This window comes from Bufo gargarizans, chromosome 5 (genome assembly GCF_014858855.1).
Source record: "Bufo gargarizans isolate SCDJY-AF-19 chromosome 5, ASM1485885v1, whole genome shotgun sequence".
Lineage (NCBI taxonomy): Eukaryota > Metazoa > Chordata > Amphibia > Anura > Bufonidae > Bufo > Bufo gargarizans.
In genome coordinates, this window is record NC_058084.1 from 30,409,508 (window position 1) to 30,432,801 (window position 23,294).

At 45.8% G+C, this 23,294-nt stretch overlaps 1 protein-coding gene across 3 annotated transcripts in view; it reads right to left on the minus strand.

Annotated features, from left to right (window-relative positions):
• TP53INP1 (tumor protein p53 inducible nuclear protein 1) overlaps positions 1–21,970 on the minus strand; it is a 37,813-nt gene extending 15,843 nt beyond the window's left edge. The window contains exon 1 of one of the 3 annotated variants that reach the window (XM_044294509.1): positions 21,835–21,970. The gene's annotated coding sequence lies outside the window, so the exon portion shown is untranslated. Of the gene's footprint in view, positions 1–2,201; positions 2,284–21,821 lie in introns of those variants that run through there. The other 2 variants (XM_044294510.1, XM_044294511.1) reach the window with 2 other exon arrangements.
• Between the last annotated feature and the right edge of the window lie 1,324 nt (positions 21,971–23,294).

Genomic DNA, 23,294 nt, shown 5'->3' on the forward strand with positions numbered 1-23,294 from the left:
CACAGGTCATAGGGCTCATTCAGACAGCCGTATGCTGTCTGCAAAAATGTGAATCAGTTTTTTTTTTGCAGACAGGTCAGCATGTCCACATTATTGCGGACCCATAGACTTCAATGGGGCCATGTCCTGATTTTCACTGACAAGTATAGGACATGTTTTATTTGTTTTGCGGAGCCGTAAAACAGAAGAAAAGGGCCACATAGAAGTTTATGAATCTAAGCTGCAATATACCATAGTATTAGCTTTACCCTTGTCTTTTTTTGCACATTCATAACACCCCCGAGTGGGGTTACCACTCCTGCGCCCGGCTTCTATCTTATGCATTTATTTCCAGGTCCTAGACACTGTGCATTTATAATAATGTTATGTAATTGTTCACGTAATGGGCCTGGTTCACCAGCAGGTGGCAGCAACTATGGTAGAGCTACACTTAGAGAGAATGGAACTCACCATTCCATTCTCCCCTCCTTTCTTGGTCAGAAGTGGGCCAGTCCTGTTTGCTACCAGAAGGAGGTAGGGAGTTCTGGTTGAGACTCCATGTTGGAGCTGCCAGGATTCTAACCTATTCCCTGGCATAATCCACAGTCAGACCACAGAGAGAAGTTGCAGCATCCTGCAGAAGCAGAGATTCAATTTAAGTCTGTTAGTACAGCAGAGCCAAAGAGAAACTGGAGGTAGCAAAGTTGAGATTGTTTGCCTGCCAGAGTTAATGCTATAGCCTGCTGGAACCAAAATAAAGTCTGTAAACAGTTTGCCATTGAACTTCATCACAAGGTCTGGAATCAAATATTTCTTTAAATCCCTCAATTGTTCACCCCATTTGTCTGCTTTAAAACTAACGCCTGGGGTTCAAGCGTATACCAGGTAGGAACACAGCGACATGTGCACAAAACATTAGGGGCATTATAGGCCACCCTAGATCATTCGGCCATTCCGACAACTGGGTACCAACACCATTTTCATAAAGGGACTCTGTCCCGTTGTCGCTTCATTGCAACTGGCGTCACAAAACACTTCTCATCTTAAAGGGACCCCTTGCGGACCGCTTTAGTTGCACATGCAATTTTGTTATGTTTCGAATCATAACTATTATAATGAAGGTTTGAGCGATTTGATAATAATTACTTTTTTTTTTTTATCGCAATTTTCTTTGTTTCTCACATCATGTTATCCTCTTTTATATCACCCGGGCATATTATGTTATATTATGAAAATCATGGATTCTCGGCAATTGTCTGACCTATGACTTTGCCGCCTGTGGAGATTCCCCTCTATACCAGGTTGAGGATCTCCCGTTCTGGTTTTTAGTCCGTTAGTTCCCAATAAAGATTTGCATGTATTATAATCATGGTTTTTGGTGTGCTTTGTGTTTTTATTTTATTATAAATATTCAAACCAGTAGGTTCATTTTAAGACCTAACAAAATCACAGAAATATAGTGGCAGATATGGGGGAACTGCTCAAACCCCAAACACTGTAGCGTTTCTCATTGGGGGAGCAGTCCTACCGCAGCAAACGACCATCCCCAGCAAAAAATGCTTACAATGGAGGATGCCGACGCGGTCCACATGCACCACAAAGGCATCCTACACAAAACGGAGCATTGTGCGGATGAAAATATAATTCTATAAATCACAGAAAAAAAAATAAATAAATAATAAAAAAAAAAATGCACCAAATGGATATGCCACCGACTATACTAGCTGGTCATACAAGCAGATATTAAAAGCTGAGACTTTTGCCAATATATTCCTGTCAGGAACACATCGGAGCCCATCATGCAGTTCCCAATATTTCTGTGATTTTGTTTTATATGTAGTGTATGTGCCTTTACCTGGCATTTAAACATTCCTTTGCACCTGGAGACCTCCATCACACGGTCTGATATGGGTGAGGCTTACAGTCTTGCTTTGTTCACATTGCATCAGTTGTCCTGCTAGGCGGTTGTGTGGAAGCCTGGCTGTGAGCTGGATTTCATCACCTTCAGACCGTGTTCACACCATAGTTGGCGTAGTGGTAGGACCCTTGCCATGCTGAGAGACCGTGACGTGGTGCATGATGGGCTCAGATATGTTCCTGACAGGAATATATTGGCAAAAGTCTCAGCTTTTAATATCTGCTTGTATGACCAGCTAGTATAGTCAGTGACATATCTGTTTGGTGCATTTTTTTTCAGTGATTTATATCACTTTAAGACCTACCAACGACATGCGCAGGGGAAGAAAACACAGTTTGCACAGCCCCAGTCATCACAAGGTCCACACTTTCCAGAACACCTTGTTCCCTTCAGTGCAAAAAAAATAAAAATCAATCAATTGATTATTACTCAGCAGAAAGAATAAATTGGCCGTGGAAAAATCTCCTTCCTGCTCTGTCAACCATGCCAACACTTACCTCATATGTAAAGCTGATGCCAGGATGGTGGATAACAACTTGACACAGGCTATTCACACAAAAAAGGGGTTAAAGAGCCCAGTCACGTGGCAAAGCCAGGAGAGGACCCTGCGATTCCTCAGAGCCTGGGCACAGGCGACTTCCCTTGAACCATCCGTGTGAATAAATACCTCCATGTATATTTGAAAGCAAACAAAGGGGCAGCATGGACCCATAGCTTTGGCAACAGTGTTTGGCTTAAAACGCCCCACAATTTAGGATTGAAATAATGTTGGTGCGGCAGAATATAGGGTGAGAAAATCTGCACCGATTTGGGAACAAAACCGCTGACGCAAAAAACGCCTACGCTGATCTGGTTCTTGCGGTGGCATTGCTGCCAGGACTGCACCAGATACTATTCTGCCTTCAACTCTTGCAGCGAATAGTTAGAAAGACGCAGCATAAAGTGACATTGCGGCGGATTAAAAACCCACAGTGAAAATCATTTTTTGTGGTGCAGGATTTCTCCATAGGGTAGCAATAAAGACCCCTATAGTGTCCCCAGTAGTTATTATGCCCCCTGTAGTAGCCCCAGTATTTATAAGCATCCCCTGCAGTGCCCACTGTAGTTCTAATGCCCTCCTGCAGTAATAAGCACTCCTGTATTATAATGCCCCCTGTAATATGATTCCCCCCCCCCCCAGTGGCATGCCAAGGGGGGGGGCGGTCCGCCCCAGGTGTCAGACTGTCAGCTATACAGGCGGGTGCTGCCATGCCTGTCTGCATGCGGGCACCCGAGTCCAGGGCGGCTCAGGGTTAGGTATACTGTAACCACAATGTGCATTTTATGTACACAGCCTCCCACTAATGCCAGGCCTGCTGCTCCCAGTAAACACCAGTCAATCAGGTAACAGCTCAGCTCTCCCGCCTGACAAGTGCTTGAATGACAGACTAAACAACCAATCAGACGCAGCTGGAGGAGGGGCGTCTTGTACTCCGATGCTACGGTCAGAAACTGCGCATGCGACGGGCAGGGTCCACTATGGAGGAGGATGAGACAGGTGCAGAGCAGGCAGTTGACGGTGCCCCTAGAGTGGGTAAGAACCGCATGACTTCCCTGTGCGACATACTCCACCCGCGACTGCACTTACATGCGCGGTAATGTCGCCAGGCGCAGACCCACTCACAGTGCAGAGAGGGCTAAAAACCGCATACCCCCTGTGCATGCTGCAAACACTGCAAAACGAAATGACTGGTCACTTCTGGTAAAATGCATGTCATGGGGAGAGAACTACTTTTTTTTTTTTTAAGCCCACATTGGTCTCTGTCTACAGTGCTGCAGCGATGATGTGCCGTACCGCCCAGGGTTTGCTAACAGTTCAGAAATTTCTGGAAAGTCCATAAAGACACGACTGCTTTGTGACTGCCACTCTGTCCGTGAAAAAAAAAAAAAACATTCGATGTGTCTGATTTTTTTTAAAAATCCAGAACGTGAAAGCTTCCATTGTAACACAATTTTTTTTAAATGTTTTATATGTCATCATGACCCTTCAAAGGTTTTGATTAATGGGGGTCCAAGTGGTGAGACCCCCAGTGATCCCTAGAACGAGGAGAGAGAAGCACTTGTATATCGTACACTCTCCTCAGTGCAGGAGATAGAATAGAGATGGGCCCATAGACTTTGTATTGAGCCGTCTCTTGCAGCAGGAAGAGAGATCGTCGATGGGTTGGGGTCTCAGCACCAATGGCAGATTGGATTATAATAGGGAAGTTCACGTCGGCAGCCCCGGGCCCAACACCGACCCAAACGCCCATTATTAAGGGAGGGATTACTATGTGGGGACAAATTGCTATATGGGGCTATGGTGGGGCAGTGTGGGGGAAAACTACTATATGGGGCATTGTAGTGGAAAGTACTGTGTGGGGCACATTACTATGGGGGGGGGATTATTGTCAGGGAAATTCTATTATTTTTGGGGACATTATACAGGGATTATTACCTGGAGCACAGTATTGGGCGTTATTACTGGGGGCACTCTAGGGGACATTATAGCTGCTGTGGACACTACAGGGACATTTGGGGAAATTTATCAAACTGGTGTCAAGTAGAACTGGCTTAGTTGCCCATAGCAGCCAATCAGATTCCACCTTTCATTTTTGACAGCTCTTTTGGAAATTCAGTTCTACTTTACACCAGTTTGATAAATTACCCCAATTATGTCTACTGGGGGTCACTATTTTTTCAGCAGTATAGTACCTGGAGCATTGGGGGGCACTACAGGCACAGTATTGGGGGTGGCAGCAGGATGACACTGTGGAGACACCAGGATGGGGAGGTTGATGTTAGAACCGAGAAATCTAACGTGTCTGTGTTACAAACTCTGTAGAGATGAGATGCGGCTGAAAGAATTTGCCATGGCGGTCTAACAGAGAAGAGGAAAGAGAAGGTCTACATGACAGGAGAGGTCCCTGGATGTAAGAGGTATGTGGTGATGTATTCTCCACCTTTTTGGGGATTTTGTAGTTGCTGACAGATTTGCCGCTGTGTATACACCACGTGTAGTAAGAGATTGGAAGGGACGCAAATGAGCCCTTAGCAAGCTCTGCCTCTAATGCCACCAGAAGTGTTCTGTAGATTATAAGGGAAATTAATAGCATTGCGAATACAAAATGCATAGTAAAATGGCGCTGGAGGGGTTAAAAATAAATTTAACTCACCTTAATCCACTTGATCGCGCAGCCGACATCTCAGCTGTGTGCAGTAACAGGACCTGTGGTGACATCACGTGATGACCGGAGTGACATCACCACAGGTCCTGTTACTGCACACAGCTAAGATAAAGACAGAAGGAGATGCCGGCTTCGCGATCAAGTGGATTAAGGTGAGTTAAATTATTATTATTATTTTTTTTTTAACCCCTCCAGCTCTATTTTACTATGCATTCTGTATTCAGAATGCTATTATTTTCCCTTAAAGGGAAAATAATAATGATCGGGTCTCCATCCCGATAGTCTCCTAGAAATCGTGCGTGAAAAAAAAAAATCGCACCGCTTCCGCACTTGCTTGCGATTTTCACGCAACCCCATTCATTTCTATAGGGCCTGCGTTACGTGAAAAAACAAAAACAACCCCCCCCCCAAAAAAAAACGCACAATATAGAGCATGCTGCGACTTTTACGCAATGCACAAGTGATGCGTGAAAATCACCGCTCATGTGAACAGCCCCATAGAAATGAATGGGTCGGGATTCAGTGCGGGTGCAATGCGTTCAACTCACGCATCGCACCCGCACGGAAAACTCGCCCGTGTGAAAGGGGGCTATAAGTCTCCTCACACTGATTAAGGTGCTCTCTCCCTAAGTAGCGTTAGTTCCCCCCTGACTAGTAAGAGATTGACATGAAACATTCCCTCTAAACACTACAGAGGCAAACAAGGACATTTATTTTCAGAGAACTTCTAGCAAGCCTTGAGTTATATTAGGATTGTGGCTGCAGCCAGGTGGAAATAACGGGTTATAAACAGGTTCAAAATAAGTCTCAACCACTGAACAAATAGAGACAAAAATTTAGGAAGAAAACTAAAAGAACATTACATTTAATCAAAAGGTATTGAAAAGAAAAGAAACTAATTGGGCATTAAAATCACTGTAAGGCCTCATGCACACGACCGTATGCGTTTCGCGGTCCACCAAAACGGATGACATCCGTATGCCATCCGTTTTTTTTTAAAACTTTAAAGTAGCCTTGATACGGTCGAGGGTCGCCAAGATAATCACTAACAAGCGTTTGTAGGAATGCTCATTACCGATGACCTGTCTGTGTAAGGCCCCTTCACACGAGCAAGTATTCCGCGCGGGTACAATGCGTGATGTGAACGCATTGCGCCCGCACTGAATCCGGACCCATTCATTTCAATGGGTCTGTGTACATGAGCATTAGTTTTCACGCATCACTTGTGCGCAGCGTGAAAAATCACAGCATGTTCTATATTCTGCGTTTTTCAAGCAACGCAGGCCCCATAGAAGTGAATGGGGCTGCGTGAAAAAAAAAAAAAACGCAAGCAAGCGCGGATGTGATGCGTTTTTCACGGATGGTGGCTAAGAGATGTTGTTTGTATACCTTCAGTTTTTTATCACATGCGTGCAAAACGCATTAAACTGCATTGCACCCGTGCGAGAGATAAAAACTGAACGCAATCGCATACAAAACTGAATGAACTTGCGAAATCGCACATTTTTCACAGAACGCATCACGCTCATCTGCAAGGGGCCTAAAAGTGCCACCAATTATCCAACGAACGAGCCAAGCCAATCACATCTTTTATGCAGGCACAAAAATCATTGTTTGCCTGCAGCAGATCGTGCTGTCTAATCACAGTCTGCTGCCGCCAAATAATGATTTTGTAAGGGGGATGAGCGATGGCAGCAGCAATCCCTCGTCCTCATACTGTGGAGGTGATCACTGCATGTAAAGGCAGCAGTCTCCTTTACTGACTAGCAGCCGACTGTCAGAAAGAAACACTTCCTTCCAGACAATCATAATGGCGCATTTACACATATCGAGGAGCAGCCGATTGTCAGGAGGGAAGCTTTCCTTCCTGACAGTCGGCTGCTCGTTCAGTGAAGGAGACCTCTGCCTTTACATGCAGTGATCACCTCCACAGTGGGAGGACGAGGTATCGCTGCCGCCATCGCTCGTCTCCATACAAAACAATTACTCCTGGGCAGCAGTGTGTTTAGACAGGACGATCTGCTGCCTGGGAACAAAGATTGAGGCGTTTCACGTTTCATTCGTTTGTCGGGTGATCTGCAGCACGTTTAGGCCTCTTTCACACTACCGTTTTTTTTTTTTTCCGTTTTGCGGTCCGTTTTTTGCGTTCCGTATACGGAACCATTCATTTCAATGGTTCCGCAAAAAAACGGAATGTGTTCCGTATGCATTCCGTTTCCGTATTTCCGTTCCGTTGAAAAGATAGAACATGTCCTATATTTGGCCGCAAATCACGGTCCGTGGCTCCATTCAAGTCAATGGGTCCGCAAAAAAAACGGAACACATACGGAAATGCATCCGTATCCGTTCCGTTTTTTGCGGAACCATCTATTGAAAATGTTATGCCCAGCCCAATTTTTTCTATGCAATTACTGTATACTGTATATGCCATACGGAAAAACGGAACGCAAACGGAACCACAACGGAAGCAAAAAACGGAACAACGGATCCGTGAAAAACGGAACGCAAAACACTGAATTCAACATACTGTAGTGTGAAAGAGGCCTTAGGGTCCATTTACACGTCTGAAAAAAAGGGTCCGCATCCGTTCCGCAAATTTGCGGACCAATTTATTTTCAATGGGGCCGGAATGTGCTGTCCGCATCCACATTTGAGGATTCGCAAAAAAATTTAATATATAGTACATGTCCTATTCTCGTTCGCAATTGTGGACAAGAAAAGGCCTTTTCCATGAGAGTGCCAGCGATGTGGGGTCCGCAAAATGTGGAATGTACATCGCCGGGGTCTGTGTTTTGCGGATCCGCAAAACACATACGGATGTGTGAATGGACCCTTAGATGGGCAGATTGGGAATGAGCGCTCTCAATAATCAGCCCAGTTATCAGGTTGTGTAAAACTGCCTTAAAGGGAGTCTTTCACCTAAAATGACCATTATACACCCCAAACATGATGATATCCATTACATTCCCCATTTTATAATCTTACCTTTCATATTGCTGTCCGTCGCCTATTCGCTCTTAAAAACGCTTTTATTCCATATGCTAATCGGGTTCTGAAGGTGCCCAGGGGCGGCGTTTATGCGGCCGGTACCCAGGCTCCACGGCGCTGTTCAAATCAAACCCCTCCCCTTTCACCCCTCTGGCCCGCCCTCGGTTCTTCAGATACCATCCTCCAGTCAATGACCAATCCGGCGCCTGCGCCTGCGCACTCCATTACTCACTAGGGCAGAGGCAGCAGAGCGTTTAATGCGCATGCGCCGGCCCGTACATCCCGATATTTTGGCAGTTTACTTCCGCCGGCTAGATCGGGATGTACGGGCCGGCGCATGCGCATTAAACGCTCTGCTGCCTCTGCCCTAGTGAGTAATGGAGTGCGCAGGCGCCGGATTGGTCATTGACTGGAGGATGGTATCTGAAGAACCGAGGGCGGGCCAGAGGGGTGAAAGGGGAGGGGTTTGATTTGAACAGCGCCGTGGAGCCTGGGCACCGGCCGCATAAACGCCGCCCCTGGGCACCTTCAGAACCCGATTAGCATATGGAATAAAAGCGTTTTTAAGAGCGAATAGGCGACGGACAGCAATATGAAAGGTAAGATTATAAAATGGGGAATGTAATTGATATCATCATGTTTGTGGTGTATAATGGTCATTTTAGGTGAAAGACTCCCTTTAAAGAGGACCTTGCACCGATTATTACAATGTGAACTAAGTATACAGACATGGAGAGCGGCGCCCGGGGATCTCACTGCACTTAATATCCCCGGGCGCCGCTCCGTTCTCCCGCTATGCCCTCCAGTATCTCCACTCACTAAGTTATAGTAGGCAGAGATTTCAGTAACTAAGTTATAGTAGGCGGAGTCTGCCCTTGTTCTGCTCTAGCGCTGGCCAATCGCAGCGCAGAGCTCACAGCCTGGAGAAAATAACCTTCCAGGCTGTGAGCTCTGCGCTGCGATTGGCCAGCGCTAGAGCAGAACAAGGGCAGACTCCGCCCACCATAACTTTGTGACCGGAGGGCATAGCGTGAGAACGGAGCAGCGCCCGGGGATAATAGTAAGTGCAGTGAGATCCCCGGGCGCCGCTCTCCATGTCTGTAGGCTTAGTTCATAGTGTAATGATCGGTGAAAGGTCCTCGTTAAGGCTCATCTGTAAGTGTAATAAAGCCCTTAGGCTAGTTTCACACTAGCGGCAAGGAACTCCAGCAGGCTGTTCCGGCGGGTGAACAGCCTGTCGGATCCGTGGTGCCGCAAGTGCATGAGTGCCCCCGGACTACAGCTCCGGCCCCGAGAGGCGGCCGGAATAAAACTACGACATGTCCCTTGCGCTAGTGTAAAAGTACCCTTAGCCCTCTTTCACACGGGCGTTGCGGGAAAATGTGCGGGTGAGTTGCGGGAAAAACTTCACAGAAGTTCGGGCTTGGGATCGGTGTTGTGTAGATTGTATTATTTTCCCTTATAACATGGTTATAAGGGAAAATAATAGCATTCTGAATACAGAATGCATAGTAAAATAGCGCTGGAGGGGTTAATTTTTTTTAATTTAACTCACCTTAATCCACTTGATCGCGCAGCCGGCATCTCCTTCTGTCTTCATCTTAGCTGTGTGCAGTAACAGGACCTGTGGTGACGTCACTCCGGTCATCACATGATCTTTTACCATGATGATGGACCATGCGACTGCACACAGCTAAGGCCTCTTTCACACTTGCGTTGTTAGGATCCGGCGTGCACTTCCGTTGCCGGAAGTGCTCACCAGATCCGTAACACCGCAAGTGAACTGAAAGCATTTGAAGACTGATCCGTCTTCAAAATGCGTTCAGTGTTACTATGGCAGCCAGGATGCTATTAAAGTCCTGGTTGCCATAGTAGTAGTGGGGAGCGGGGGAGCAGTATACTTACCACCCGTGCGGCTCCCGGGGCGCTCCAGAATGACGTCAGAGCGCCCCATGCGCATGGATCACATGAGCGTGGGGCGCCCTGACGTCACTCTGAAGCTCCCCGGGAGCCGCACGGACGGTAAGTATACTGCTCCCCTGCTCCCCACTACACTTTACCATGGCAAACAGGACTTTAGCATCCCGGCAGCCATGGTAACCATTCAGAAAAAGCTAAACGTCGGATCCAGTAATGCGTCGAAACGACGTTTAGCTTAAGGTCGGATCCGGATTAATGCCTTTCAATGGGCATTAATTCCGGATCCGGCCTTGCGGCAAGTGTTCAGGAATTTTGGCCGGAGCAAAAAGCGCAGCATTCTGCAGTATTTTCTCCGGCCAAAAAACGTTCCGGTCCTGAACGGATTTCTCTCTATTCAGAATGCATTGGGATAATCCTGATCAGGATTTTTCCGGCATAGAGCCCCGACGACGGACCTCTATGCCGGAAAAGAAATACGCAAGTGTGAAAGAGCCCCAAGATGAAGAAGACAGAAGGAGATGCCGGCTGCGCGATCAAGTGGACCAAGGCGAGTTAAAATATAATTTTTTAACCCCTCCAGCCTTATTTTACTATGCATTCCTTATTAAGAATGCTATTATTTTCCCTTATAACCATGTTATAAGGGAAAATAATAATAATGATCGGGTCTCCATCCCGATCGTCTCCTAGCAACCGTGCGCAAAATTTGCACCGCATCTGCACTTGCTAGCGATTTTCACGCAACCCCATTCACTTCTATGGGGCCTGCGTTACGTGAAAAACGCAGAATATAGAACATGCTGCGATTTTCACGTAACGCACAAGTGATGCGTGAAAATCACCGCTCATGTGAACAGCCCCATAGAAATGAATGGGTCGGGATTCAGTGCAGGGGCAATGCGTTCAACTCACGCATCACATCCGCGCGGGAAAACTCGCCCGTGTGAAAGGGACCTTAGAGTTTATTTTTTTCTTAAAAACCACCGTCTACCAGAGAGACAGAGTGCAGTGATAACATCTGTCTCCAGTGGTATCTCTACTACTTCGGGTAGTTTGGGTGCCGATTGAAGATTACTTCCTCAGCTTTTCTATTCATTATCGGCAGCACATCCGATTACAGGGAGGTGTGCTGCCGATAATCAGACAAGCATTTGCTCATCAGCTGCTCGGTATATTTGTATCCGCACAAATCTGAATATACTAGACCGGTATCGGTGTTCTTATTTAGACTCCTTTCTAGGCTCTAAACCCATGCAAAGGTCAAGATCCGGGGCGAATCCGCAATACATGCATTTGGTGGGAACGCAGAGAAATCCAAGACAAAATTCTGTTGAGTAGCTGGTGTTGTGGTATTAAAGGGGAATCTTTTGACTATGCTAAACTGCTGCCAGCACTACACAGGGAGAGCAGTATAAACATCAGGAGTAGGGTGCATTCACACAACCGTATGCATTTTGCGGTCCGCAAAATGTAGATCTGCAAAAAAATAAATACAATGTCCGTGTCGCATACATTTTTTTGGGGCACATCCATTGTAATAATGCCTATTGTTGTCTGCAAAATGGACAAGAATAGGACAATCTTTTTTCCGGGACTACGGCTGTGGGCAGCACACAAATGCGGAGTGTTGTCCGCATTTTTTGCCGCCCCATTGAAATGAATGGGTCAGCATCCAATCCGCAAAAAATGCGGATTAGGTGCGGACCAAAAATATGTTCGTGGGAATGGGGCCATAGTGTGAATATGAACCTTTATACTGCCTCGTTATGCTCCTGCAAGTGCACTGGGGGCGGGGTGACATTGAGCTGAGCCCCGCCATCTTCTGAGTGACAGCTGTAGCGCTCTCCTAGGATGGATGCTTCAGCTGTCACCTCGCTCAGATCTATGCAGAGGGCGTGGCACAGTGAAGCTCCGCCTCCTGGACACTTGCAGAATAAAACTTCATAGTTATATCATAAAAGCTACACAAAAGGTTAGGTTTGTCCTGCTCTCCTCAGCCCCTACCTAGTGCTGGCAGCAGTTTAGCGTGGTCAAAACTGCTGACAGACTCGATAAAGGATATTAAAAGACTGCTTAACAGCATTGCAACCATACCCCTTGCACTGGCATCTCTGAAAACCTCATAAGGGCTCATGCACACGGCCGTAAGTGTTCTGTGGATTGCAAACACGGATCCTGGCTGAGTGCAAGACACCATTTTTATTTTTTTACTTCTGAAAAGAAGTCCTATCCTTGTCCGCAATCCTTGAGATGAATGGGTCCACGCGGATCAGATGCGTACCAAGACTACGGCCGTGTGCATGAGCCCTAAGGGGATATCAATCAGCGAGCAGTACGTGTGCTTACAGATAGGACTTCATTGACTCTCTGCACACCTTCTGCACTGCCCCCAGGACTCCATGTATTGCACCGGCATAGACCGCACGCCGTAATTAAATTTAAGAAGGGAAATCGCAGCAAAGCTGTTTAACAGTCCTGCTATCACATTCAGTCCTTTAAGGCTAGGTCTACACGACGACATTTGTCGCGCGACAATTTTTATAATGGCAGTCTATGGTGTCGCACTGCAACATGCTGCGACTGCGACGCGACAGTCGCAGAAAATCCATTCAAGATGGATTTTTCTGTGACTGTCGCAACATGTCGCATGTTGCAGTGCGACACCATAGACTACCATTATAAAAATTGTCGCGCGACATTGGTGCAACAAAATGTCGCGCGACAACTGTTGTGCCCCCTTTGTCGCTCGACAAATGTCGTCGTGTAGACCTAGCCTAATACCCAAAAATGTGGCGCACGGCAAACTGGGGTCCACGTCAGGAGAAAAGCAACCGTCTGCCCAGGACAATAAGCTGTTCACATACTGCTCAAGTACATGCGAGGAAAAGCAATCAAGCTACAAAAACAAAAAAACAAACCACACATCTTACGTGTAATGTATAACCTCAACCTCAACAGAAAAATAAGGTTAAATCTCATTTCTGTTCCCAATATCCATTGGCAGGATCCATGAGAATACAGTGACGATGAATGTTCTCCTCCGCGCCCCGTCCTGATAGATACAAGTCTTGCCGGCTCAAAGACCAAAGGCCCAATTATATTGCCCGATTTTTGGGCCAACTATCAGGGACAAGCCTTCATATGGACGCCCCCGTTCCTGATAATTGGCTCGTATAATCGAGCAGCCGTTTGTGCGATGCGCTTTCCATACTAGTTATTCCCGGCCCTGCCAACACATGCAATTCACTTGGGGAGCTCTGTTCTGGGGGTAGGTGCAGGTCCCAGAAACACCACAAGGAATCCTGAAGCAGTTTTTTTTTTTTTTTTAAGTACACAATTTTTTTTGTGTGGAAACCCCCTAATGTGACCTTACATAAGAGCCTCGTGAATTTCCATACCATATCCGCACCTAAATCTGCAGTTTCCAACAGCAGTTTTGGGTGCAGATTAGACGCGCTTTTGCCACAGATCTCATCTTTCCATCGAAAAGGGTTAAATCCGCAGCTAAAACCGCAAACTTAATTAGTTGTGTGCAAAGGACTTTTGTCTCCGCTTCAAAAATCTTCCTCTGAGCGTAAACCTAATGGACCCTATTATAGTCTATGGGGGTCTGTAGGCTTCGTTATGCACCAAATCCATCCTTCCTGTTCCTATAACGGAGCAGAAGTACGGAAAGGCTGAACGCAGATGTGAACTCAGCCGTAACATGCTGCAGATTTGGAAATCCACCCGGCGGGTCAATAGCCGCACTGAAAAAAACCTGCAAAGTGTAACATGAGAATTGTACAATTTTTATACACTTTGCTGGTATTGTACTAGGCTGCGTTTTTTCCGCATGGGAATCCCCGATGGAAAAACCGCTTGTTCCGCAATGTGAGCAGGTGACCTAAGACTACCTGCACACGTTGCCTCTTACACCCGTTTTTCTGGGCAGATTTGTGCGCTCAAACACTGCAGCGCGATACAGTACCAGCAAGGTGAATGACATTTTACAAATCTCGTACACTCTGCATATCGTTTCCGTGCCAAAATTGACCTGTCGTGTGGATTTTTGAAATTGGCAGCACGTCAATTGTTTGTGCGGATTTTCAGCGCGGTTTTCACCCTTTGTCCACGTGGACTTGTAGAAACTCAGAAATCTGCACTCCTCGCCTAGATCCTGTATTACACCTGGCGATAATCACCAACGAGGGTTTGCATGAATGTTTGTTAGTAGGGATGAGAGAACTTCTGTTTTAGAAGTTCAGGTCCCGGTTCCCGCAGAATTGTTTTATGGATCCTGTGACCACGGACCATAACGCAAAATATATATATATATATATATATATATATATATATATATATATATATATATATATATATATATATATATATATATAAATAAAATAAAATTGGACTGCACTCCGGACGGTTCCTTTAGTGAAACAAGTGGTGTTTTATTCACACATGTGATAGCAGCAAAGGAGCGACGTTTCGGCTCAACATGAGCCTTTCTCAAGCATTGATACAAGTGTACAAACCAACATATATTAGTGAACCAATCAAATCATTAGAAATATCAACATAATTGATACTTAATAAAAAACTGTACAGTTTTACATATAAGTTAAAAACGGAAACATCCCAGTGATCATGAATAAAGTGAAGCTGGCTATTTCATGATGATACATAAAAAGCCATAAATCATGCCAGCTATTCCTAATACATTCATTATATTTAATGATCCTTTAATTGTCCACATGTGCCTCGGGGATATAATGATGAACTTATACCTGGGGGAGTGATGCGGCCCACATATACCATCACGTTGTTGAACGCGTCTCTCGGGAGCCAGTGCGCATGTCACGATCGCATACTTCTCATAAATCAGCGTCCTCGCAACTTCACCTTGTTTCAGTGATGTCGCTCTCAAATTACATAGCAGACGCACATTGCTGACTCATATTGAGTCGCGTCCGCTGTCTATAGAGAAAGGGGCGCATGCGCACTCCCATAATTGAGGCTCGGAGTCTCCATTTCTGTGGAGGGAGTTTGGCCAGTGTATATTCTCTGCTGAGTTAGCACCTACAGAATTACTGCATTTAATATCAAGTCACAGTGGATGATTTCCACTCATAGCAACCAAGGGGAGCGTCCCCACTTTTCCAAGATGGGAAACTATCCCCTAATCGCGGCCCCCAATGCTGTAAGCACGCCAGCATCGCGGGTCGCATACAGGTTGCGACTCGTGACCAAGAGGGTTCTCCTCATTATATGCTAGAACTATAAACTGTAAGCAGTCAGAATAGCCAATCCACATATTATCCTACCTTATATGCGATCGAGACAAGAGCACCCCCCCCCCCCCCCCCGAGAAAAGAACGCAACAATTTACATAATCAAGTAAAAAGATAATAAGTAAATATTGTGGGCTCCTCATCCACCATCCAGGCTCATCATTGATCTTCCATTTCTTTCCCCGAAATTCCAGTGAATCTGTAACAATACACAAAATTAGTGATGCAAGTGACACTCAAAAAAAACATTAACTTTGTTTTACTGATTTTTTGTTATTTTTTATATTCTTTCATAATTTACATTTTTTATACATTTTTTTTTTTTTTTAATCAATGAACATATCCTCAACAGGAGAATACTCGACACAAAATCATCACCAGCATATACCTTAGGCAAACTTTTCCCCTCACAGCCCGCCTCCATATCTATAATCAATATTCAAACCATTAGGCTGTAAAGTATTGAGAGTTTGAATCCAATTCTTTCTTTTTAAGTAATGATATACGATCCCCTCCCCTACGAGGCATTTGTATCTGATCAATAATCCAGCATCTCAAGTCTTTTTCACTATGTTGTTTAAGTAAAAAGTGCCTTGGTACTGGAAGATCCATCCGGCCCTTTCTAATAGTGAACCTATGATTGTTGAGCCTGGTCTTCAGGTCGGTCGAGGTTTCCCCTACATACAAGAGATGACAGGGACAGGAGAGAACATACACTACAAATGTAGAATCACAGGATAGATGGAATTTGATGGGGTATGTTGTACCAGTATTGGGATGTGTGAAAGACCTGGATCTACTGATAAACCGACAATTGACACAATGCAGGCACAGGAAGCATCCCGTGCCTGATGGTGCCAATGTGGTCTGTCTGGTGATAATTTTAGGTCCCACATCAGCTCTGACAAGTTGGTCTCTGATATTTTTGCACCTTCTATATGCACAGAGGGGAGGTGTCTTAAACCCTGGCACTGTTTTTTTGCAACCACTTAATATGGGCCAATGTCGTTTCAAGATCTTAACATCATTGCTATACTCGAGGCGTGGCGATGGGGTCCAACGTGGCCCCCACGTATGCCAAATCCTCAAATTGGCGCATATAGATATTGGCGTACGTGGGGGCCACGTTGGACCCCATCGCCACGCCTCGTTTTTGGACATAATAGGTGTCTTGAAAAAGAAAATAATTGAACTCAAGAACAATCGTGAGGAGTCTAATGATGAAGAGGCAGGCGTCAGTGTAGACATGTCTAGCATACTCTGTACAGCAGAGATCCCTTTTTGATGTTCAATTGAAGTATATAGAGATGCTACGTCAAAGGTTGACCCACCGGGGCGCCCCATAGTTTCAGGGACAGATTCAGTGTTTGGACACGTTGCAATCTTTTTAGATAAAGTTCTGCGTGATTTTTCTACCGGCAGGCAATCATATATCAGGGATACATCTGACTTTTTGATCAAGTTGAGGGAGACCAACTTGATGGAAACTGACTCCGTCACCTTGGTCTCCTTTGACGTAGTATCTCTATATACTTCAATATTCTTGAGTTCAATTATTTTCTTTTTCCAAGACACCTATTATGTCCAAAAACAAGGCGTGGCGATGGGGTCCAACGTGGCCCCCACGTACGCCAATATCTATATGCGCCGATTTGAGGATTTGGCGTACGTGGGGGCCACGTTGGACCCCATCGCCACGCCTCGAGTATAGCAATGATGTTAATAAGATCTTGAAACGACATTGGCCCATATTAAGTGGTTGCAAAAAAACAGTGCCAGAGTTTAAGACGCCTCCCCTCTGTGCATATAGAAGGTGCAAAAATATCAGAGACCAACTTGTCAGAGCTGATGTGGGACCTAAAATTATCACCAGACAGACCACATTGGCACCATCAGGCACGGGATGCTTCCCGTGCCTGCATTGTGTCAATTGTCGGTTTATCAGTAGATCCAGGTCTTTCACACATCCCAATACTGGTACAACATACCCCATCAAATTCCATCTATCCTGGGATTCTACATTTGTAGTGTATGTTCTCTCCTGTCCCTGTCATCTCTTGTATGTAGGGGAAACCTCGACCGACCTGAAGACTAGGCTCAACAATCATAGGTTCACTATTAGAAAGGGCCGGATGGATCTTCCAGTACCAAGGCACTTTTTACTTAAACAACATAGTGAAAAAGACTTGAGATGCTGGATTATTGATCAGATACAAATGCCTCGTAGGGGAGGGGATCGTATATCATTACTTAAAAAGAAAGAATTGGATTCAAACTCTCAATACTTTACAGCCTAATGGTTTGAATATTGATTATAGATATGGAGGCGGGCTGTGAGGGGAAAAGTTTGCCTAAGGTATATGCTGGTGATGATTTTGTGTCGAGTATTCTCCTGTTGAGGATATGTTCATTGATTAAAAAAAAAAAAAAAGTATAAAAAATGTAAATTATGAAAAAGAATATAAAAAATAATAACAAAAAAATCAGTAAAACAAAGTTAATGTTTTTTTTGAGTGTCACTTGCATCACTAATTTTGTGTATTGTTACAGATTCACTGGAATTTCGGGGAAAGAAATAGAAGATCAATGATGAGCCTGGATGGTGGATGAGGAGCCCACAATATTTACTTATTATTTTTTTACTTGATTATGGATTATGTAAATTGTTGCGTTCTTTTCTCAGGGGGGGGGGGGTGCTCTTGTCTCGATCGCATATAAGGTAGGATAATATGTGGATTGGCTATTCTGACTGCTTACAGTTTATAGTTCTAGCATATAATGAGGAGAACCCTCTTGGTCACGAGTCGCAACCTGTATGCGACCCGCGATGCTGGTGGTACTGGCGTGCTTACAGCATTGGGGCCGCGATTAGGGGATAGTTTCCCATCTTGGAAAAGTGGGGACGCTCCCCTTGGTTGCTATGAGTGGAAATCATCCACTGTGACTTGATATTAAATGCAGTAATTCTGTAGGTGCTAACTCAGCAGAGAATATACACTGGCCAAACTCCCTTCACAGAAATGGAGACTCCGAGCCTCAATTATGGGAGTGCGCATGCGCCCCTTTCTCTATAGACAGCGGACGCGACTCAATATGAGTCAGCAATGTGCGTCTGCTATGTAATTTGAGAGCGACAATCACTGAAACAAGGTGAAGTTGCGAAGACGCTGATTTATGAGAAGTATGCGATCGTGACATGCGCACTGGCTCCCGAGAGACGCGTTCAACAACGTGATGGTATATGTGGGCCGCATCACTCCCCCAGGTATAAGTTCATCATTATATCCCCGAGGCACATGTGCACAATTAAAGGATCATTAAATATAATGAATGTATTAGGAATAGCTGGCATGATTTATGGATTTTTATGTATTATCATGAAATAGCCAGCTTCACTTTATTCATGATCACTGGGATGTTTCCGTTTTTAACTTAGGCCTCTTTCACACTTGCGTTGTCCAGATCCGGCGTGTACTCCACTTGCCGGAATTACACGCCGGATCCGGAAAAACGCAAGTGTACTGAAAGCATTTGAAGACGGATCAGTCTTCAAAATGCTTTCAGTGTTACTATGGCACCCAGGACGCTATTAAAGTCCTGGTTGCCATAGTAGTAGTGGGGAGCGGTATACTTACAGTCCGTGCGGCTCCCGGGGCGCTCCAGAATGACGTCAGAGCGCCCCATGCGCATGGATCATGTGATCCATGCGATCACGTCATCCATGCGCCTGGGGCGCCCTGACGTCACTCTGGAGCGCCCCGGGAGCCGCACGGATGGTAAGTATGCTGCTCCCCCGCTCCCCACTACAGTTTACCATGGCTGCCAGGACTTTAGCGTCCCGGCAGCCATGGTAACCATTGAGAAAAAGCTAAACGTCGCATCCGGCAATGCGCCGAAACGACGTTTAGCTTAAGGCCGGATCCGGATCAATGCCTTTCAATGGGCATTCATTCCGGATCCGGCCTTGCGGCAAGTGTTCCGGATTTTTGGCCGGAGCAAAAAGCGCAGCATGCTGCGCTATTTGCTGCGGCCAAAAAACGTTCCGTTCCGGAACGGAAGACATCCTGATGCATCCTGAAGGACGGACTGTCCATTCAGAATGCATTAGAATAATCCTGATCAGTATTCTTCCGGCATAGAGTTCCGTCGTCGGGGCTCTATGCCGGAAGACTATAACGCAGGTGTGAAAGGGCCCTTATATGCAAAACTGTACACTGTTTTTTATTAAGTATCAATTATGTTGATATTTCTAATGATTTGATTGGTTCACTAATATATGTTGGTTTGTACACTTGTATCAATGCTTGAGAAAGGCTCATGTTGAGCCGAAACGTCGCTCCTTTGCTGCTATCACATGTGTGAATAAAACACCACTTGTTTTACTAAAGGAACCGTCCGGAGTGCAGTCCAATTTTTTCTATGATTTTCAAGTGGGTAAGATCCAGTTACCGTACTTGGACTTTGCACCCACCTGCAATTGCTTCAAAGGTGGTGCTGCCAGTAGTTTTTTTTTTCTAATAATATATATATAAAAAATGGCGGCACTGACTGCAAAAATGGAAAAAGTAGGTGCACGTTCCAGGGGAATCGACCTCTTACCCCAATCAATGAATCCAGAAAAAGGACGGCACTCCGGTCTTGAAGAAGTAAAATTTAGTCTTTAATCAACCTTGCGGTTTTTGTCACCATAGAGTTCTATAATAAGTGTCACCTCGGGCTTAAAGGGGTTATCAGAAACAAAAAAAAAACAAAAAAAATGTCCCCTCACAATGAATATACTTAGGTAGCCAGGCAAGTATATTCATTGTGAGGGGCCAGGGCATATAGGGGACATTTTTTTTTAGTTTCTGATAACCCCTTTAAGCCCGAGGTGACACTTATTATAGAACTCTATGGTGACAAAAACCACTGTATGGAATCCGTTAAAGGGGTTTGACAAAAAAATAAAATTATATATATATATATATATATATATATATATATATATATATATATATATACATACACACACATTTCAAAGAAGAGGCAGCACTCCGGAGTATCAATAAAACGACCCACTTTATTTCCCCTGTGTGACTGTGTCACTGTAAATCTGATGGGCAGCAATATATAACTGAGCTAAGCAAGTTTTAGGCAAAAAAAATTTTTAAATAATATTTCCTCATTTCCCTGGTTCTCTTCTGGCCCTTTGTTTACATGCAATAACAACAATCTCTGCCCCTGCTTTGCTAAGGGAGTGAATACAAGAGCTGCCCTGAGTGACATGTCTGCCTGCTGGGAGACTCTGCAGCATGGTGTATGTGTAGAACTACAAGTCCCAGCTGTATAATGACACAGCATATACACGGGATCTTCCCCCTACCTATTCTTGCACAGAACTCCTCTAGTCTGTCAGCCGCTGTGCCCAGCATTTGTCTCCTCACTGCCTGCAGCTACTCAGTAAAGCCTTCAGCCCAGAGTCTGTGCTCCTGAAGGGGGTTGATCTTTCCTGAAGTATCCAGTGGGAGGGAGACACAGGGCAGAGAGCAGCAGCAGATGGTGAGGGAGGAGAGGGGCGTGGCCAGCACAGTGACGTGTACAGACACATATCTGATCTCTCAGGCTTTGTGCACCAAACATCATCAGAGCAGGGAGAGAAGATGACATCACAGGTCATGTGACCCTCAGTGAAATCTGAGAAACCAGCCACTGGAGATAAAGTAAGTGCATTGTAAAGTCCTTACATTTGCCTAGTTAGAAACATACAAAAAATAAAATAAAAAATAAAAAAACAGACAACCCTTTAATGTATATGTGACATTCGAAACGCATCAGTGCCTACAGACGTGGACCTCGTGTAAAGCTGTTACTATAAAACAAGTTCTCCTTATTCTACTAGGTGCGGCTGGACTTTTGTAAGTGATCTTTGAAAATTCCTCACCATTTTGAATAATAAAAATAAATAAATTATATGGTTGCGATATTTTTGGTAACTTCTTGTTCCAGGAACAAAGCCAAAGGAACATATCGACCTTGTGCCAAGACGACAAGTGCTTCCAGAAGTGTCTTTTCTGGGCCAATAGGTGAAGCAATGTAACCAGTGTAACCCCTGACTCCCAGTCCCAGCAGATCGCCACCTACAGGAGCTCCTCGCCAAGTACATGCAGCCTGATACACCCCTGCAGTGGAAGCTAGAAGAACAGATGGGAGCTGTGAGGTCGGTGTCACCTACAACAGGGGGACAAACTGGGGCAGGCGAGGACGTCACTACAGAGAAGGCATGACGTCACCGGCCATAGGCGGGGAGTAGTAGTGAGGGGGCGGAGTCCTGGGATAAACCACTCAGTCCCACGACGTCATGAATGTCACACAAAGGAAAGGAGCAGCGAAGAAAACAACGGCCGCGACCGCAGCGTCCTCCAAACAAACGCTAGCGTTCTAAAACACAAACGGCATCTCCGCCCGTCACCGTCTGTCAGAGCAGCGGTCCGGCGGCTGACGGGGAAAAAACCAAACTTTCCGCTCACACAAAGGAGCAAGAAGTCGCGACCCTACCGTTATGACTTACTCTCTCGCCGTTACCGCGTCCAGTGACGTCACTGAGGTAGTTAGAAGAGCCTGCTGTCAGCGCCACAGGTTGTGCCGGGAGCAGTCACGGCAGGAGCTCGCGTTCTTCGCCGTTGGCTTCTCGCCTCCCAACTGAAGCTTTTGTTGTTGTACTACTCAGTTTGCAAACAGCTGATCGGCTCGTGACGTCAGCGAGGGCCCGCCGGCCAATCAGAGGCCGTGGGCGGGCTGTCGTTAACGCACGTGACTCGGCTTTATACACAAGCGGAGCCGTCAATCACCGCGAGGCCGAGAGGGCAAGTCCGGGCAGAGGATGGCGTGAGAGGAAGCTGCGTTATCCGTGCGTTATCGGCTCGAAAACGCTGCGTAAAAGACGCAGGCTCTTAAAGGAGAAGGAAACTTATGTTGTCGGCAAAGCTCATTACCCGAGAGTGGCTTGGGCCCCTTATACGCTTATTACAACAACGTATTCCCTTGGGCAGGGATCAGCAACCTCCAGCTGTTCTGAAACTACAACTCCCAGAATCCTCATTTAATTTCTATGGGAGTTACAAGAATAGCCGAGTAAGTGTGCATGATGGGAGTTGTAGTTTCACAGCAGCTGATCCCTGCCCTAGGGGATACATGTCTGATTGGTGGGGGTTTAACACAGTGGCCCCAGAGAGTTGAATGCTCAATTCTAAAGGGAAACAAGGGCCCTTTCTCGTGAGCAGTGGGGCCCCAGTAGTTGGAGCCCAACCCAATCAGACATGGATAGGGGATAGGTTGTAATGGACTCTGTCCCCCCACAGTAAACGCTCCCAGCTGCCCCGTACACCCCATCACATACCGACCGCGTGGTCTCTTTATTCTTTTTCAAAGCTATATGCAGATTATTAGCGTAAGACTATGAAAATGAACAACAAGACCAAAAGGTAGGTGTGTAATGCGGAGTATGGCCCCCGCAGGGCACCGGCCTGCACCAGGTGGTGGCCTAGTAACGTGTAAGGCTTAGCGGAGCCTGTGATAAATTCGGCAGGTCTTTAGGGCTGTTTCACACGAGTGTGTGCAGCGCGGCATTCGCGCTCCGTGTGTGATTGCCAGTTCTGGACACTGCTCGACTTGCAGGACCGCACAGCATTAGGGCTCGTTCACACAAACGTATTTTGCGTTCCGTATACTGGCCGTTTCCTGCGTTCCGTATATGGAACCATTCATTTTAATGGGTCAGCAAAAGATGCGGACAGCACTCTGTGTGCTGTCCGCATCCGTTGCTCCGTTCCGTCGCCCCGCAAAAATGATGAGTCCCGTCCTCTTCATGTCCGTTTTGCGGACAAGAATAGGCATTTCTATAATGGGCCTCCTGTTCCGTTCCACAAATTGCGGATGCTATATGGGCGGCATTTGTTTGAACGAGCCCTTATACTGATTTATAATGCTTTGTGTCTCTGCATGACCTTACCGATACAGAATCATACTGAC